Source organism: Arachis duranensis, chromosome 3, assembly GCF_000817695.3.
Source record: "Arachis duranensis cultivar V14167 chromosome 3, aradu.V14167.gnm2.J7QH, whole genome shotgun sequence".
Lineage (NCBI taxonomy): Eukaryota > Viridiplantae > Streptophyta > Magnoliopsida > Fabales > Fabaceae > Arachis > Arachis duranensis.
The window spans coordinates 80177028-80198713 of NC_029774.3; the positions used below are offsets into that span (position 1 = coordinate 80177028).

The 21686-nt window shown below is 34.0% G+C and overlaps 1 pseudogene; it reads right to left on the reverse strand.

The window, feature by feature from the left end:
• Positions 1–6246: 6246 nt before the first annotated feature.
• LOC107479629 (K(+) efflux antiporter 4-like) lies at positions 6247–13033 on the reverse strand (annotated as a pseudogene).
• Positions 13034–21686: the final 8653 nt, after the last annotated feature.

The following is a 21686-nucleotide window of genomic DNA, read 5'->3' on the forward strand; positions in this document are numbered from 1 at the left end:
TATTTTATTTTTGAATTTATTTTTTATAATATTTATAATTAAAAAAGATTTTTCAATGATAACAATTAAAACAGAAAGAGTTAATATCAAGTGAATTAAACGAATAATCAAAATATACGTTAAAATTTTTTTATCTTTGTTAATTCTTGACATATATAACTCAGAAATTATACACAAGTTACTTAACTCAATATGCTTTGTCGACATTAAAGAACTTATATTTATCTCTGAAATCTAAAGTTAAACTTAAAGTAAGCAATTCCACTATATTATCATTGAATCATTCATTAAGTTCTTGCAATTGTGTGTCAATTATAGCAAGAAATAAATTAACACGATAATGATGCTCCACTAAAACTTAATCAACAATTTTGTGAGTTCAACCTCTTTTAGAAATATGTAATGTATTCATATCACAAACTTTAATTTCATATTTCTCACAAAATAATAAACTCCTTTTATAAAAGTCTCCCAATCTAATCGATTCACTTGATGAAATTTGAAAAAATTTAAGTAAAGTGACAAAAGAGTATTTAGAAATTTGAAAATTTTATTTAATTAAAAAGTGATTAGTAATAATATCTTTTTCATATTTTTTAGGGTAAAAAACGCATTTAAGCCAGACTGAGAAATATTTTACGCAAATCAGCCAAAATGAAAAATTTTTCAGCATTCAACCAATGATCATTTAAATGTAATTCGAATCAACATTGTTCGAACTTCATTTGCACCTAATTCGAAACAACATGGTTCGAACTAGGAACATTGAAATTTGCATGTAATTCGAATCAAGTTGGATTGAATTACAATAGAATAATTCGAATTGTGTCGATTCAAATTAGTAGAGGAACTTCAAATCATATTGATTCGAATTACACCCTGATTTGTTTAAAAAATTAATAATTTATTAAAAAAATTTATTAAAAAATAATAATTTAAAAATTAAAAAAATATATTTTATTTCATGCATTAAAAAAAAGCTAACAAAATATTTAAATTATACTACAAAAAATATTTTATTCTATACAAAATAATTAAAAAATATATTTTATTCTATATAAAATAATTTTAAAAAATGGCTTAAAAGATATTATGAGTACTATAAAAATTTGTAATATTCTAGTGATTTAGGTAAATATATACTAAAAATATATTTTCTTTAATTTCTAAGTCATTAGAACATCACAAATTTTTATAATACTCCTAACATCTTTTAAGCCATTTTTTAAATTATTTTGCATAGAATAAAATATTTTTTTGTGGTATAATTAAAATAAAATTTGTGATGTCCTAATGACTTAGGACGTTAAAGAAATACTTAACATAGTTGATAATAATTTAGAAATTAAAGAAAATATATTTTTATCATGTATTTACTTAAATCACTAGAATATTAAAAATTTTTATAGTACTCATAACATCTTTTAAGCCATTTTTTAAATTATTTTGTATAGAATAAAATATATTTTTTAATTATTTTGTTTAAAAGAAAATATTTTTTTTAATTTTTAAATTATTATTGACTATGTAGAGTATTTTATTTAAAATTTGTGTACATGCATGTATTTACCTAAGTCATTAGAACATTACAAATTTCTATAGTACTCCTAACCTTTTTTAAGCCATTTTTTTAAATTGTTTTGCATAGAATAAAATATTTTTTGTAGTATAATTTAAATAAATTTATTAAAAAATATTCATGAGCTATTAAAAATGGACAAAAGAGTATTGTATGGAATTCAAATTGATAGCTCATTAATATTTTAAAGAAGTCTCGTAATTAAATATTTTGTTAGCTTTTTTTAATGCATGAAATAAAATATATATTTTTTAACTTTTAAATTATTATTTTTTTAATAAATTTTTTTAATAAATTATTAATTTTTTAAATAAATCAGGGTGTAATTCGAATCAATATGATTCGAACTCCTTAGTGTCACGTTCTCCTACTAATTCAAATCGACACAATTCAAATTATTCTATTGTAATTCGATCTAACTTGATTCGAATTACATGCAAATTTCAATGTTCCTAGTTCGAACCATGTTGTTTCGAATTAAGTGCAAATGAAGTTTAAACAATGTTGATTCGAATTACATTTAAATGATCATTAGTTGAATGCTGAAAAATTTTTCATTTTGGCTGATTTGCGTAAAATATTTTTCAGCCTAGCTTAAATGCGTTTTTTACCCTATTTTTTATGTTATTACTTATTTTTTAGATATTAGAGATCATTAAAATTTGGACTGGACTTTTAATTAAATTAAACTAAATACTAAATATATTTTTCAAACAAAAAATAAAATTATATAATATATAATAATTTTATATGCTTAGTAACTTAAGATTTTTGTTAAATAAAGAAAATAAATATTTTAATTACAAAATATGTGTTTTGTAGCATTTTTACCATTTTAAATTATTCTATGTCTTATCTGGTTTACAGTATAAACGAAATAAGAATGTGTAAAAATGAGATAAGGTACAATATGAGGTAATTGTACGATGTTAGCACACATGGTGTGTCGTTCTTATCTCGTTTATAGTTTAAACGAGATATGCACATTCTTATTTCGTTTACACTGTAAACGAGATAAGTGATAAATCCGCCTATATATAGAACTCGTTTAGAGCGCGTTTGACTTCACTTTTCATCCATTTCTTTTATTTTTTTTCCAATTCTAATATTTTCTAATCATTTTATCAAGCTACTCGAAAATTATGGCACATGTAGATGCACGAAATAAAGACATCAATTGCCTAAATACAATGTGGCATATCGGTGGGGGAATTTACTTCTAGGTTAGTATTATTATTTTTAAGTTTAAGTTAAATAATAAGCATATATTTATAGTCATGGTGAAGGTATTTTCATAAATGTAATATATGTTAGGTAGTACAATGTATTGTTAGTAAATATTACTTGATAAATATGGTTTAAGGTTTATTTAAATTATTTTATATGAAGTAAATGTTTATTGTATTTTGTTATTTATTTAATTTGATTTTTATATTTTTAATTTTAATTTTGGTAACTTGCTTAGATATCTTTTTTTAATAGTGGATATGGATAGGTGTGATTTTAGTTATTAGTTAAATTATAAATAAATTATTATTTTATCTTATTTTTATTTAATTTAATTTCTATGTTTTTAATTTTAATGTTGATAGTTTTGTATATAATTTTTTTTAACTGTTGTTCACTATTTTAACGGGACATACAACAAATAATCGATATGTTTTTTTGAACTGTCAATCTTTAAAAATTAATTATTCTGTTTCTAAATGAGTTATAAAACGTGAAATACTTGTTTAGTATATTTTTTATCTTTTTATTTTGACATTTAACTGTTTACTTTTAAAAAATAAGTTTTTTATTCTATTTTTTAATTTTTTAACAGAGATCTCGCATACTTTTCGCTAGGTGAGTGAGTCATACGCTTGCACCACCGATACCATTGTCCCTTACTTGAGAGAAGTTGGGTCTGATAATACGGTGCCGCTCAAGAGACTTCGTGCTTAATAATTCCCTGATCATGATATTCATTGAGCGTTGGCGTCTAAAAATCTACACTTTTCAAAAAAAAATTGTGTTAAAAATTATTCTTACAAAATTATTATTGAATTAGTCTTAATTTTTTTTAAAAAGTTAATTGTCAAAAGATATATTTTATTGAAATAGAAATTTTTAAAATAAAATTAAAATAAAATAAAATTTAAAAATATTTTTAAATTTTAAAATGAGTTTTGGCACGAAATAATAACATGCATCGTTTTCTATGGAAGGAAGTTGGCGTGTATTGTGTAATATATTTTTATTTTTCAATTTTTAAAATAAAAAACTGAGCAACCAATGGGTGGGAGACACCTACATGGTATCTCTGAAGCACAACTTGGTTAGCAATACGGTATTACAAGGACCACCATGAATTTGGCTTGAGAAAAAATAAATGCTGTCGCATTCTTCACAGGTTGCCTACCTAGGTCCTCGTTCATTCTGTCAATGTCATTTTGAATGTGCTCTTTTTCTTTAATACCTTTCTTCCTCCATTTTATACTTAAAAGAGACATTATCTTAATTAAGTATTGAATTGAATTTCATGAAATGGTAAATGATAACGCATGCATATTGAACAAGCATGATATTTCATAAAAAAGGTGTACAGTACACCTAGCTAATGACCTAACATTTGTCTTGTTGGGATAGTCACGCGGCCACCACAGGAGCAGAACAGAGTTAATTACTACAGTTATTGCATTAATATTGCTACCACCGATCGGTAACGTAACAGACAGAAGCATATCATCTGAATTATTTCACATCTTGATAACGTTATATGATATACTTATAGTAAGTAATGATTTGTAATTATTAATTATAAGAATTGACGAGTATGTGTTAGAAAGGACATATATAATTTCAGGAGTGAGGACAGTGGTGGCGGGCTCGCTGTCGCTGCTGCAGCATTATGTACAGTAGTTACGAAAGAAAGAAAGGGACGGGGACCATTTTATTCAAGCCGGGTTCGGGGATGGATGGATCTATATTAACGTATGACTTTCCCTTTAGCTTAGCTTGACGTTGATGTCTGAACCAAGCGCACAAATTAATTTAATTATTAATTACATTTCCATTGGATTATTTGCCAGAGACCGGCCTCATCACAACCATTCATTAATTACCATCATGACTCACCATTCTGACGCCCATGCATGCACACGCTTCTAATTTCTAATAACGCCATCCCGTTACACAAATGCAACACACACCTTACTCTCCATCTTCTTTATCTCGTCTTCACGCACGTGCACCTCAAAAACTAGGGCACAAAACCAACGAGAGAGAGACCAAAAGTTACAAGTAGGAGGTGAAAACAGGTTAGCTCAGATCAGGCTTTACTCAAGTCTGGTCTGTCATACATGCAACTTGTTATGGGCTCTTTATAAAGTATTAGGTCTAACTTGTTATTCAGTCTGACCTGTTAAAAGATCTAATAATTTTTGACAAAAATAAAAATATTATTTAAAAAAATTATTTTTTAATAAAATATTTATATGTAATATATCATATACTTAATATTTATAAAAAAATTTAAATTTTTAACGTATTTAAAATATACAAAAATATTTATAAAAAAATATAAATTTAAAATATTTCATAATTTTTTTAATAATAAATAATTATTTATATATTTAATTATATTTTAACAGGTGAAGGCAGGCCTATTAACGTATTAAGGCTTTTAAAAGAGTTTAAGCCTGTGCCTATTTTATAACAGGACAGGTCAGACCATGCCAAATACAGGCCATGCTGCAGGCTCTTAGCAGGCCACTTGACTTTTTTTCACCCATAGTTACAAGACATTCTTGCTACGCTGAATTTGATGCTATGTTAAGAGGAATTATAATTAGAGGAACAAGTGATTTATCTTACTGAAATTGCATTTGAGAATTACTTTTAACTGATTCTGGAATTGTAAGGGAGAGATAAACTCTTTAATTCTTTTGCCTTTCCATATTGGAGGATCAAACGGAAGATTGTTTTCTTTAGAGGATAAAACAAAGTAAAATAGACACACACACACACGTCATGTAGTTTATTCCTGTCGTTGACCCGTGTTAGAGGAACAAAATCTGAGGAGTTCGAGTAGCAAGAAATAGATAAGATGTCATCATTTCATTCATTGTCATTCAACTCTTTGCCATCCAATCATCCACTTTAAAATCGTTTGCAATCATACACCTTTAGCCAAATAAATCACTCCCCTTTATTATTTCACCCGTTATCATTCATCAGAACATAGCAGTTCTTATAAGAGCCTAAGAGGGTAGATAATTAGATAGGTGTAGTTAAAGAGCTAAGAGACGTTCTTTCATATTCTTCATGCATGAAGTAATCTTGATCCTTAATATGAGATTTAAAGGTAGATGCTAGATACGGTTAGGGGAGAATGAACATATTTTGCTCTAAAGAGAAGAATAATTTTCCTGGTGTCTATGAAGTTGGGATCCATCCCATCATACGTATCTAGTCCAACCGTGGATTAAGTGGATGGGGTTAACTTAAGTTTTGCTTTAGAAAGCATGCTCTCAATCTTAATTAAAAGAGTACTGCTAAGGAGCCAATGATCATTTTGGGAAACTCTTGACCTTTCAGATCTAGAGCTCTAATACCATGTCATGATACTATTCATCCCAAAAGTTTCAACTAATAGAAAAAAATAACACTAATGATTATATCTTTAATACTCCCTAAATCTCCATTGTACTTTCGTAGATTTATGTCTCTCTCTCTTGTACACACCACATCTGCGTCATGGTCATAAGCAGTTTAATTGTTTAAAGAAGAGCGGCGCAGTAACTCCAGGGATCGCAACATGATACATTTGAATTTGATGATTGCCTTGATTTCTAGACTTTTACAGAACAACTTATACATATTTGAAAACCGATCAACCCAAAATTTGGATTAAAGAAACAGAAAAATAATGTGAAGAAAAAAAAAAGGAATGCACCTAAAATGAATTGCCCCTACTAAAAGCGACTGGACATTAATTTATACACAAAATTAGGCCACCCTAGTTAATAACAATATGGCCCAAGTTACCATGTTAGTGAATGGATCCGGTTCAAACTCGTGACCCTCTCTCCCAGCAGCGTTTGGCATTGATCGTTTCCTGAGACTGGTCCGAAAGGCATGCAGTATATATATGTATTCCTTTACAATGGCAAATGTATTCTCTTGCACAAACTCATTTGCACTATGTTTCCTGTCTTCCTCAAAAGTACAAGCGATCTGATAAAGCCGCAAATTGCATTTCTGATCTATTTTAACATCATGAATTATGAGAGCCTTGAACCAACAAAGTAACACGCTTAGCACTGTCTGACCGAAAGCTGTCCCCCTTATAGGGAATCTGGAAGGATAAATCATATTTAGGATCGTCTCAAGAATTGATGCAACAATGCTATAAAAGATTATAAGTCCCCCTCCCGAGTTAATTAAGCTATAAAGTTACCTCAGATGGACTATCAGGAGGGAACCACCGCAGCAAAGCACCAAGATGCACCACGGCAGGAATTAACTTGAAAAGCAGAGGTGTAGTCACCTGCATTATTTCCACCAGCATAAGCTTCAAAATTTCTAGGAATAACATAATCAACTAAAAATAACTGAGAATTCATAATCAAATCTTTATAAGATTACCCAAGAAATTGGCTATAATGTTCAACTTTAGAATAAGAATTCTTACACAGGAAGACCCAATGTATTACTTCCAAGTCATAATCTAATGAAACTTTCGAAAGTTACTAATGATACCCTGATTATAGATGTTTATGATTGTCAAATGATCAACAAAATGAATATAATATAGTTATGTACCTAAAGAAACATACTAATTTAACCTCATGACAGATGAACACATTGGGATTGCTTGAAAGAACAATAAATCAACAATATTTTATTAGAATACTATGTAAAACTATCATTCTGTCAAATAGTTGATGCATACCAGACTGAGAGCCGTTGTTCCAAGGAGTAATAGATACAACTTTCCCTGCAGTAAGGATCAGTTCAGTTGCATACAAGTATTTATAGGCAACAAAATAATAAAGTTCATGCTTCAAATGGTAATAACATAGCCACAAAAAGTGCTAAAGTTGTCTCCAACTACGTAGGAAGAAAAGGTTCATTGTCTTCCTAAGCCTAACCATAAGCACAAAGAAGCTCAAACCAACATTCGTGATGAAGCAATCACCTCCACTAGATGAAGATTTGAAGCACGACTGAGAAGAACAAAGGCGAACTCCCCAATTTGTGCCAAAGACATCCCAACCTACACATGTAGAATAACCTAAGGTTCCTCCGTCAATGAAACTTATGATGTAATCAACAAGTAGAAGTAATTGTATTTAATGATGTCAAATCTTACAAGAAGTGAAGTCTTGTTGTTGTAACCAAACCCCTTGACAACACATGCAGCTACAATTGTCTTTATGATGATCACCAGTATAACAGCTGCCAATAAGATGTCAACATGATTCCAAAGAAAATGGACATGTATAAGCATCCCAATGCTGGCCAAGAACAGTGCGGCAAAAAAGTTGCGAATTGGCTCAACCTAACATCAAATTGGGTAAGCTCAAGTAAGCATTAGAGAATATTCTTAAACTTATCTGCTTCAACAAGTTTCCCTGAAATTCATTTGGGTACTGCCTTTAACTTATTAAGCTAAATTGGCTTTGATAGATGGGACAAAAGAAGAGAAAATTATTAAAACCTTCACCGAGGAAGAAGATTTCATCGGAATAACTTTATGGCTACAGACATCAATGATAAAAATTTGAACAAAGAATAATCAAACAAGTAGCAAGAGCTAAGAGCCAAGAAGGAAGGGGGACCTATGTACCCTGTAACTACCAAGTCTTTTAATATATACGCCAACTCCACTTCATCTAAGTTGATGGCCCACAGGGAATAATAAAACTTTTATATGGCTACTCTGTTACATTGGAAATTCCTACTACTAATTTGAGGATAGAAAGAATAGGAACAAACACAATCAAAGGCCATTTTGCATTCTTCTACAATAGTTATGAACTTAAGATCAAACGGATGGAAATTTATAGAGGTTGGAGCCATTAGGAAGCTTCCAACTCCTAAAAACATCACATTTTGATAGTTTGAAAGTACAAAGAATATAAGATACTCAAAAAAAGAGAAAAAGGGGCGAGACTTAAACCCAACTTATCACTACACTGAAATGAAATAACCAATTGTCAAAGGCACAAAAGTTGTTTGGCATAAATGTGTGCACAACTTATCACTACACATCAGAGAAGAAAATATATAAAGAACGACCAGGACTTCATAATGACAAAGGGCAATCTCATAGATACTGCATTACAAAACAGACTACGATATATCGAGAAGGAAATACTTTTGCGAAGTAATGAAGATTAAGAATAGATAGAAGACACACCCAAGCCACAAGTAGGCAGAATGCCACTGATGCCAATTGATAAAGTTCATTGGTCTGCACAATAAAAAGGAAGTTAAACTAATGTATGAAGAAAACATTCAAATAGACAAATATAGTTCTATTTTCACCTGAGATGATAGGCTTATCATAAGCCTAAGAAACCATGGTACACAAGTACGAGATACTATCGACAAAATGGCCAAAAATGCAATTAAGATGACCAACCTGAAGCAAGGAAATTTGTAAAATCATAAGGAATAACCGAATAAGTAACTGAAATAGGTATATCATCCAAAAAAAAAAAAAAAGAATTTAGTCAGATCAGCACATCAAATCAAAGTGGAACACAATCAATTCTATAATTTACTCACGATTTAGTCATGGATATTACTCCCTGAAGAACACCTGATGTTCCACCCAATACTGGAAGCAATGCAAAGAGCAAACCAACAGCACAATCCTGACAGGAACCAATGATTTTGAATATTGCATTAGAAATTGTGCGAGAGAAAACCTCAATAAGGAATATCAGCTTATAGCATTAGTCTGCACTCTGTTTTTAAGAATTGGTGGAAGAACTGTTCCAGTCATATATATGCATCTGAAATATAAACATAATAGTACAAACCTGCAGAATCAGTGTTCCAATTGTAACCTGACCATGAAGGGCATTGACACTATTCCTTTCCATCAAGAATTTCAAGACCTATGTGTCAAACAAGAAATAAAAGCGTTAAGTAGCAGTACTTTAATGCAGAAATAAAATATCTGAAGAGAAGTCTTGGTGTTACTTAAGGAAGAATAATACCATAAAAATTAAAGTGATAAATAAAGCTTAAATTCTTCAGAATTTATTCAATAAGTAACTTCACTAAACTACACCAGTCCAGTCACCAGGTCATGCCACATAAATTTCTCCTTGACAATCTAACACAAGTAGAAACAATGTGTTCAAGAAATTACCACTGCTGTTGAAGACATAGAAAGAAATGCACCCACAAATATTCCTTCAGATGATTTACCACCACATAGCTGCAGGAAAGATCTAAGTGAATTCATTTATAAAACAATTTCAACTATATATTAGCAAATGGACCCAAATCCAAAATTTAGTTTGTGTATTAAATTAGAATCAAATCACCTTTGGATAGTATTGTAAAAATATCAAACATACCGTAGCTGTTATTCCACACAAGCACATAAATAAGAAAATTTGAAGTAGACCGCCAAGAATAGCCACCGCTCGAACAACTCGAAGCTGTAAACATGAATAGACAGGTTAATAAAAAATATGGGTGAGCTAAAATTATGAAAGTATAAGCTAACTGAATATATAAGTATACAAGTCAACCTTTGTTGTTGAAAATTCTAATCCCAATGCAAAAAGCAAAAAGATAACACCAAATTGAGCAACAGTCTCAACCTGCAAGTGATGGAAGCAGTATATGAGATTATTAGAACCTAGAAGACAAATTGGTCTACATTTTTATTTACTACTCGATGTCAACATATCACATATGATGATATAAAGACATGATAAATAACATCTTGGTCCCACTCACATACTACCTTTCTTTATAAATTGTGACTGGTGAAAAGAAAGGGGGAATTCTTAAGGGTACATAACAAAAGAATAAGGGCAACATACTTGGACCATTTCACTAACAAAACTCAAGCCACCAGGTCCAATGAGTGATCCTGCCAACAGATATCCTGTCATAACCTGAAATTTTGAATAAGTAACCACTCTTAAGATATATGGCAGAAATATAAATAGAAAAAGCAATTTTTATGTTCAAACCGGTTGTCCAGCACAAGCAAAGGCAATGCCACCACATGTTGCAGAAACAATGACAACCACAAGATCTGATATCAATCTGCAAATATGGCATACCAAACAGTTTTAGCAGCATCATTACTTCAAAGTTGCAACCACAGATACAGTTAATACTACTTGAAGAGGAAACAAAACTGAAAATGTAAAGAACAATAAGTAAACCTCAAGTCTACTTGAAGAACAGGATACTTTGACTTGGGATTGGAGATGATAAACACGTTATCCTGAAGATGAATCAATAGAAAAACATTAAAAAATATATTTTGAAAAAAAAAAAATCTCCACTTTTAAGAAGATAGTGTACAGAAATTTCAAGCATATTATGATGAAGTTTTGGTAATAAATAGCATTCTCAAAGTTTGAAATATCACTTCAGGAGCTTGAATGAAACACACCTTTCGATCAATTAAGGTTGGCATATCCTCTGCACGATTCTCAGTATCCAAATGGAAAACATCATGAATATGAAATGATCTGACAGAAACTTATCAAATGTCATATAATGAAAATAGTTATATTATTGCCTTGTATTTTTAAAAGTCGGTTCCCTCTTATAAAAAGAAAAAAAATCCTATTCTTTCTCCAGGAAAGATGTGCTTACTTTTCTTCTTTGCTCTCATTTTTCTTGGACTTAACTCTAGCAACAGTTTCCAAAACAGCCTGTACAACGAGAAGGAACGACATTAGACCATAAGTCTATTCAATGGCTAATAATAACTCAAGCAGTCAAGCACATAAAACCCTAAAAGCATCATGAAATTCATCACCCGACTAAAGAAATCTAAATCACGATTTGATGCATCATAAGAGAAATATGCATCTACGTCATTATCAATTGTGAATTCTATCCAAGCTCAATTCAATTCTCTTCTAACAAAATATCAACAGTGGACTTAAATTCCCAACAAAATGAACCATGACCAAAAGCTAAATACTTATATTACTGAAATGATGATGACTAGTGTGCAAGACACAATCGCCCCAGGATTGCTAAAAGCAATTCGCTACATACCTGCTGTTCAGCAACACTATTGTTGAAACCGCCAGCATCATTACCTGCAAAAGAATCCAAGTATATGCCAAAATTCATTTGAGTAAAATTTTCCACAATGACACGTGTCAGTTTATACCAACGCGTTCATTGAAAATAAAAGTAAATAGGAAGGTTGGATCAAATTACTTATATGCATTACATCCTATTCTCAAATTCTGTAAGAAAACGTATTTTCAAGATAAGCACACACTTCTAAACTTTAACGTTGCTCAAAATGTCCTCATGTCCTTGCATGATTTTAGAAATGGATGAAACTGATATAAGTAACTTCCTATAGTCTTCCTGACAGGAAAATATTCGAAAGCCCGAAGGATTCCAGTGGTTCTCCTTGTTCATCATAAAAACCGAAACGAAATGCATTACTAAGAGAATAAAGAAAGCAGAAGAATATGAATCCGGAAGCACGTCCAGCTCACAATTCAAATCCGGAAATTACAGATTAAGGCATTCAAAGGAAATTGGAACTGCAACCTCACGGCATTTCAGAATATTCATATTTCACAGGCATAACTCATAAACACGATCAGGAGAGGTTCGGCAACCAAATTAAACAAGCAAAATACAGAAAATGTGTATGAATAAGAAAGAGTGAAAAGAACGTAGATCTGCGAACCTTCATTCTGTTCATTCTCGGGGAACTCTCTCTCGAGCGCCCGATCAATCATGTTGGCGAAGCTATCCTCGCCGGATCTCGCAAGCGAGGCATTGCCGGTGGCGGTTGCGTTGGTTCCTCGGAGGAGAAGCTCCGGCTCGGACTCCGACTCAGCAGAGACGAGAGAGAAGAATGAGGGACAAAAGAGAAGCAGGTCGCAGAGAAGGAGGAGGTTAAGAATCGAATTCGATAACAACCTCATCTCCCAGACTCGAATGAGAGAGAGAGAGAGAGAGAGAGAGAGAGAGAGAACGGGAGAGTTGGCTACACTGCCGGAGAATTAATAAGAGGAAGGTGGTTGGCGCGCGAATATGGCTATGTTACGCAAAGGAAGATGCAGCAGAGGGAAAATGTGTGAAAGCAGTGAGAGCGAAAGGGGAAAGAAGCGTTGTGTTGTGGAGTGTAAGTGGGAAAGTACCAAATCATCCTCCAATCCTCCATGTTCTGCGAGTGTAGTGAGGAGGACAGAACTCAACTTAACTATGCACATTCAGGCGCGTGTTACACAGTCCACACCCCAAAAGAATATCAAGATGCTTGCCGATTCCTATAAATTAAGGACAAGTTACACAATAACCAAGTCTTTTTTTCTTACACTTTCACAATAACGAGAAGTGTTTATCAAAAGACAATAAGCAGTTATGGCCCCAAAAAGGAAACAACAAACTACTAGGCCAGCATCAGTAACCCAAAATATTTGGGCTAGAGTAACAAAACAAGAGTGAAATGTCTTTCTGACACTGGTTTGTTCACCTCATTTGGCCCAATCTATAAAATAAAATGGTCATGTCAATGTTCAGTACAATTTTTTTAATTAAATATTTACAACTTTTTGTCACCATACAAAAATAACAAAATTCTATTTGCTATATGTTATTCGACGGGATAAATCTGGGTAATCGATAAGCCAAAGTCGATTTCATGATAATAGGAGATCTAGGGAAGATTTGTTGAAAGGAGAATTTGAAAAGAATTCAAATTCAACATAGTTGCTTATAAATCGACTATTTGTAAAGGATTTGAGGTGGTCTCAGCAATATAGTATTCGAAAGAGATTTTCGATTTTTAATCTTTTCAATAAATAAAGAAGTCAGTTTTTAAAGTTAGTGAACATGGTGTTTTGTTGATTTTTAACAAATCGATAGTGGTTGAATTTTAATGGTTTAGAAGCGAAACCAACTCCTCTTTTACAAGTACCAATTTTATAAAAATGTATCAAAGACCCTCGAATTAGACAGGATTAAAAGAAAAGACTGAAGAGGCAATAAATAAACAAAAGGATTTGAAAATAAAAATGACAGGAATCGAAATGATTTGTCTTAAATTTAAATAAAACAATAAAATGTCTTCGATTAGATCGAAGAACTTCGAATTCGAAAATAACAATGTGGAAATATAAATTTGAACAAGGAAATTAAATGTTGCTTGAAAGATAAATTTGCGAGAAAAGTAAAGTTTGCAGAAAATCTAAATGGAAAGTAAAACAAGTGGAAGGAATCCTACAGAAAATTGACTCGAAGCAGATTTAGTAAGTCATTGGGGATATGAGTATGCATGAGTAATTTCCGAAGCAAAGTTCCAACCCTTGTGACTTTGAGCCTTCTAGTATTTATAACCATTTCCTTAACTGACTAATTTGAAATGAAACTCCCACGTGTGCGAAAATGTGAATAACCGTTCCCGCTCTTTTGCCTGATCATGTGATGGTTCTAGAATGACTTTCGATTTCAGTCTTCGATCTTCTTTGTCGAATACCTCCTCGATTTGCTAAGTCAATCAGACTCTTCCTTAATATCCCCAAACACGTATCTCTTTCGATTTCAACTTCTCTCCTAAAGTTCACTTAATTACTGGAATAACATCCTCCTTCGAATTCAATTATTTTTTTGCCAACAAATTGTTTCTTAGGATTAGTGTGTTTGTTCTCGAAATAATTTTTTTTGGAAAGTGAAACACTTAATCCTAATTTTATCATTAACGGGAATCAACATGATTATCCATAAATGACATTTATTTTCCCTATTAACTTTTCATTCGTTTGACACGTCTCCCATGATTTGCACTCGCTCTCTTCCACCACTTCACCTTCTTTAGGAAGTTGCCTCTCTTTTTTAATCCTTCTTTGTAACAACGGTTAAAAACAATTCTTCCTCTTTAAATTTGAGTTTTTTTTACCGTCAATACTTCCCAAATTCTTACTTTTGAAGCTTCAATTTCTCTTTCACCTCTGAGCTCTCTCTTATTTCTGCAACTGCAACTTTCTTCCCATTTCTCACCTTGATCAACAATGGCTTCCTCTTCAACCCGTGTTGCTGTACAAGACAAAGGCAAAGGCCCTATGACTCAATCCCAGGCTCCCCCAACCTTACAAATACTCAACCAAATCAACGACAAGATTATTGAAAACCCTTAGCCTCAAGTCGATGACACAAAGATTCTCATTCTATTCAACATCGGCGACGAAACCCACCGTTTTGTTGGCCCTATTCAGAACTTGGAACGGGCGCACAAACATATCCACTACTTCCCGATGTACAAGGGGAAGATTTGCTAATCAACCAAAACCTCATCATTTCTCATTTTATTAATCCTCAAAAACCTTCAGGAACAACCCTAAAATTACTCCACGAGGGACTGATTTTAGGACCTGGCACAGGCGTCTCGAATGGGAGAAAAATGCTACCTGGAGGGATCTTAGCATCCAGGACCTCCTACGACTCTCCCACTTCATACCCATAACTCACTCCTGAATGATTGGGGCGGTGGTCAATTTCTGGAATAGTACCACAAATAATTTCCACCTCCCTTGTGGAATGGTTGGAATTTCGCTCCTTGACGTGGCTGCCATCACTGGTCTCCCCATAAACCACATGACTTCTTATAGTGAGTTTATCGTTCATAACATGGGTAAGGAAAATGAACCCGTGACTAATGACGAGCATATTACGTTTCTGTTCTATTGGCTGAATGCCATTGTTTTTAGCTCTCGAAGCATTCAAATGCAGAAACTTTTCCTCCCTCTGGCTGCCCTCTTGCATGAGGTTTATTTAATTTGGCCAAGTTGCTTTTGGGTCACTTATTCGAAGAACTTGGCTACCTGGTCAATTGCCTTATAAACAATTCTCGAATTAATGTAGAAGGTCCCCTCTAGCTCTTCTAACTCTGGTTGAATGCTATTTTCGAGAAGTTCATGCAGAAAGATGGAAATAGTTCATCTGATAAACAACACATTGAAGGGTTTCGATTGGCCTCCTTTCAACCAAACTTCCAAGATACCCAGTCGAATGAGGATCGTTTCTGGGCTATTCTTTCTCTTTTTCACTCCTGCAAGAATTTCAATAATAATGACTTTAATTTCACTTCTTTCCTGCGTCAAAATCGTGGTCCTTCATGGCTTGAACGCCTCCTCTTTTCAAATGATGATCAGGAGGATGAGATTGCGAATAGAAATTGGGCAAACCTACTAGCTATTCAGGTGATCCCAACTGGGATGCCTCAATACAAAAAAGAACAATTCAAGGCAACTCTCTATGCTCCTCACTATACTTCCAGGCAGTTGGGCTTTTCCCAAACCATTTTGACTCCACTTCCTCGAAACAGTAAACCTTTTTATCACGTTGAGTTAGTTTCGAAGGAAGCACTCGATATTTGCCTCTCTTCCAATAAAAAAAAGATGAAGTACAATCACCTTTTTTACGAGCAAAGTTCATACATCACCAAATCCTATTTTGACTGGTAGACTACATATTTTTTCAAGTATGGCCGCTCCCTTGAAAAAAATAAAAATTCAGCCATCAGAACCATCCCAGCCACTGAAGGTTCACCAAGGAGGACTTCAAAAAGGAAAATCGAGGCTGCAGCACCTTCAAGACAACCACAAAAGAAAAGTCGACAAATTCTTCCAAAAGGGTAATCTTTCGATCAAATTCTTTGAAACCTTTCTCAATTGAATTTATTTGAACATGTCATGACTTTGATTTCTTCTTTAGTACCAGGTTCAATCTTCAAGTGAAAGGTCTTCAGAAGAGAGTGATCAACCAACATAAAATATCCCTGCTGCTTCTTTCGATTCGTATGAGGATTCAGAAACTGAATCGATTCCCCAACTAATTCGAAAAAGAACCATTCTGGTAATTTTATATTAATTTTTTTGTATCAAATGAATTAGGAAAATTTAACCTACCAAGTGTCTTATTTCAGACTGTAACAACTACTCAATCAATATCTTCTTCATTTGCTCCCAGACAAACAACACAACAAGACCAACTAAGACTGGAGCAACAAGAATCTCATTTTCCAACTCAGACTGTCATATCTACTGACCCTATTCAAGTTATTCCACCAACTCTGATCGACACACAAGTAGTCGATTTGATACAAGAACAGCCTTCACCATCACAAAATCAAAGTGTTAAAAATCCTTCTTCTCCAACTCAAGCCAAAAATCTTAATGAATCTCCTGTCGCTCCTGACTCCGACTTACTCCCTCATGGTCCTTCTCTCTAGAAATCTCCAAGCCCACACAAAAATATTGAGCCTTCAATCTCTCAAGGTTCAAAACCATCTTCTGAAATCCTTGACATACCTTCTCAGCCTTCTGATGCTGATCTAATTGGATTGGTTGCCTTTTTTACTCAAATTGTCCAAGAAGATGAAGTGTCGATTTCAACTACAGCTCCTATAGGCCTTTTTTACATCTAGCCTTCCTTCAAATCTTAACCATCGTACCCATGAACAATTAACCATTTTTCTCAGAATCTTATCACATCCACCCACTGAATGGACTAGCCAATCGGATTTGAATTCACTCCTCTCAAACATTTTGAGCTCTTCCCTTGAGTTTCAAGTTCCTCCCCAATTCTCTGCTATAGTCAAGAAATTCATAAAGATTTTTAATGACTGCATCACTGTCCAAGATAAGATATAAGAAGCCCAGAGCAAAGTAGCCAAACTCAAGACCGAGTCAAAAGAAATTAACAAAGCTTTTCGACCCATGAAAGTATCTTGTAAAGAATTCGATCTGAGGATCACTCAAGCCTTTACTGCTCGAGCCCATTACAACAAACAAGAGGAAGAACTTGAAGCAGAGTTGGCCCAAATCAACGAAAAATTGGCCAAAATTAGAAAGAGGAAAGCTGACATGGCTATACACTTGGCTACAGCCCAAAACAAACAACGAAAAATTTTCAAGGAACTCTGTACTGTTGAAGCAAAACAAGAAGATTGTGAAAAACAGATTGACAAGGCTCCAACTAAAGACTATGAGCAGACTGAGGCACTTTCTGCTTTGGATAATGAAAGAGTTCAACTCTATTTTGACTTAGCAGAACTCTTGGCACATGATATTTCACCACCTTAGAATATTTTTTTTATGTAATGGCTCTCTTGTATCCTTATTTATCCTTATTTATATTATTAATCTTGATTCGACATACATCGATATTGTTTCAAGTACTTTCCGTTTATTGAATTAATCACGCTCCTAGAATCAATATCTTTAATTTGATATACATTTCTAAAATACAACTCAATTACTTGAAAAGGTCCTTCCCAAGTATGGCGGTATGGGACCACTTGCCAAGAAATCTTGATTTCTTTTTCATTGGCAATACAACTTTCAGGACCAACTCTCCTATACTGAAACATTTCTCTTTTATTCAACGATTATAATTTTGAGCAACACTTTCTTTTTGTCGAATCATATTCTCAAGTGTTAAATCACGCTCTGAGTCTAAATCATTTAATTCATCATACATTACATTCCAATAATCATCAACTGGTAAATCATCTTGCCTCAATATCCTCAAGGTATTGAGATTAATCTCTAAATAGCAAAACCACATCATACCCATTGGTGTGCGGAATTGTGATCATCAATGGCGCCATCAACATGGTACGCACAATTGGAATCTCAACTATTTATCACAACTTCGCACAACTAACCGGCAAGTGTACTGGGTCATCCAAGTAATAAACCTTACACGAGTAAGAGTCGATCCCACAGAGATTGTTGGTATGAAGCAAGCTATGGTCATCTTGTAAATCTTAGTCAGGCAAACTCAAATGGTTATGGATGATGAATAAAACATAAAGATAAAGATAGAGATACTTATGTAATTCATTGGTGGGAATTTCAGATAAGCGTATGAAGATGCTTTGTCCCTTCCATCTCTCTGCTTTCCTATTGTCTTCATCCAATCCTTCTTACTCCTTTCCATGGCAAGCTGTATGTTGGGAATCACCGTTGTCAGTGGCTACAATCCCGTCCTCTCAGTGAAAATGTTCAACGCACCCTGTCACGGCACGGCTAATCATCTGTCGGTTCTCAATCAGGTTGGAATAGAATCCAGTGATTCTTTTGCGTCTGTCACTAACGCCCCGCCTTCAGGAGTTTGAAGCTCGTCACAATCATTCAATCATTGAATCCTACTCAGAATACCACAAACAAGGTTTAGACCTTCCGGATTCTCTTGAATGCAGTCATCAATTCTAGCTTATACCACGAAGATTCCGGTTAAAGAATCCAAGAGATATCCACCCAATCTAAGGTAGAACGGAGGTGGTTGTCAGGCACACGTTCATAGGTGAGAATGATGGTGAGTGTCACGGATCATCACATTCATCAAGTTGAAGAACAAGTGATATCTTAGAACAAGAACAAGCAGAATTGAATAGAAGAACAATAGTAATTGCATTAATACTCGAGGTACAGCAGAGCTCCACACCTTAATCTATGGTGTGTAGAAGCTCCACCGTTGAAAATACATAAGCATAAGGTCTAGGCATGGCCGAGAGGCCAGCCTCCCAATGATCTAAGATAGCATAAGAATAAAGATAGCTACCCTGATAGATGAAAATACAATAGTAAAAGGTCCTACTTATAGAGAACTAGTAGCCTAGGGTTTACAAAGATGAGTAAATGACATAAAAATCCACTTCCGGGCCCACTTGGTGTGTGCTTGGGCTGATCATTGAAGCATTTTCGTGTAGAGACTCTTCTTGGAGTTAAACGCCAGCTTTTGTGCCAGTTTGGGCGTTTAACTCCCATTCTTGTGCCAGTTCCGGCGTTTAACGCCGGGCAGTTTCAAAGCTGATTTGGAACGCCAGTTTGGGCCATCAAATCTTGGGCAAAGTATGGACTATTATATATTGCTGGAAAGCCCAGGATGTCTACTTTCCAACGCCGTTGAGAGCGCGCCAATTGGGCTTCTGTAGCTCCAGAAAATTTACTTCGAGTGCAGGGAGGTCAGAATCCAACAGCATCTGCAATCCTTTTTAGTCTCTGAATCAGATTTTTGCTCAAGTCCCTCAATTTCAGCCAGAAAATATCTGAAATCATAGAAAAACACACAAACTCATAGTAAAGTCCAGAAAAGTGAATTTTAACTAAAAACTAATAAAAATATACTAAAAACTAACTAAAACATACTAAAAGCATACCAAAAACAATGCCAAAAAGCGTATAAATTATCCGCTCATCACAACACCAAACTTAAATTATTGCTTGTCCTCAAGCAACTGAAAATCAAATAAGATAAAAAAAAGAGAATATGCAGTGAATTCCAAAAAACATCTATGAAGATCAGTATTAATTAGATGAGCGGGGATTTTAGCTTTTTGCCTCTGAACAGTTTTGGCATCTCACTCTATCCTTTGAAATTCAGAATGACTGGCTTCTTTAGGAACTCAGAATCCAGATAGTGTCATTGATTCTCCTAGTTAAGTATGATGATTCTTGAACAAAGCTACTTATTGAGTCTTGGCCGTGGCCCAAAGCACTCTGTCTTCCAGTATTATAACCGGATACATATATGCCACAGACACATAATTGGGTGAACCTTTTCAGATTGTGACTCAGCTTTGCTAGAGTCCCCAATTAGAGGTGTCCAGGGTTCTTAAGCACACTCTTTTTGACTTGGATCACAACTTTATTTTTTTTCTTTTCTCTCTCTTTTTTTTCGTTTTTCTCTTTTTTTTTCGTTTTTCTTTTCTCCCTTTTTTGTATTCACTGCTTTTTCTTGCTTCAATAATCATTTTTATGATTTTTCAGATCCTCAGTAACATGTCTCCTTTTTCATTATTCTTTCAAGAGCCAACATTCATGAATCACAAATTCAAAAGACATATGCACTGTTTAAGCATACATTCAGAAAACAAAAGTGTTGCCACCACATCAAAATAATTAATCCGTTATAAAATTCAAAATTCATGAAATTCTTCTCTTTTTCAATTAAGAACATTTTTCATTCAAGAAAGGTGATGGATTCATAGGACATTCATAACTTTAAGGCATAGACACTAAGACACTAATGATCACAAGACACAAACATAGATAAACATATGCATGATTTTTCGAAAAACAGAAAATAAAGAACAAGCAAATTAAAGAACGGGTCCACCTTAGTGATGGCGATTTGTTCTTCCTCTTGAAGATCCTATGGAGTGCTTGAGCTCCTCAATGTCTCTTCCTTGCCTTTGTTGCTCCTCTCTCATGATTCTTTGATCTTCTCTAATTTCATGGAGGAGGATGGAGTGTTCTTGGTGCTCCACCCTTAGTTGTCCCATGTTGGAACTCAATTCTCCTAGGGAGATGTTCAGTTGCTCCCAATAGTTTTGTGGAGAAAAGTGCATCCCTTGAGACATCTCAGGGATTTCATGATGAGTGGGATCTCTTATTTGCTCCATCCTTTTCTTAGTGATGGGCTTGTCCTCATCAATGGGGATGTCTCCCTCTATGTCAACTCCAACTGAATAACAGAGGTGACAAATGAGATAAGGAAAGGCTAACCTTGCCAAGGTAGAGGACTTGTCCGCCACCTTATAGAGTTCTTGGGCTATAACCTCATGAACTTCTATTTCTTCTCCAATCATGATGCTATGGATCATGATAGCTCGGTCTATAGTAACTTCAGACCGGTTGCTAGTGGGAATGATTGAGCGTTGGATAAACTCCAACCATCCTCTAGCCACGGGCTTGAGGTCATGCCTTCTCAGTTGAACCGGCTTCCCTCTTGAATCTTTCTTCCATTGGGCGCCCTCTTCACAAATGACTGTGAGGACTTGGTCCAACCTTTGATCAAAGTTGACCCTTCTAGTGTAAGGATGTTCATCTCCTTGCATCATGGGCAAATTGAATGCCAACCTTACACTTTCCGGACT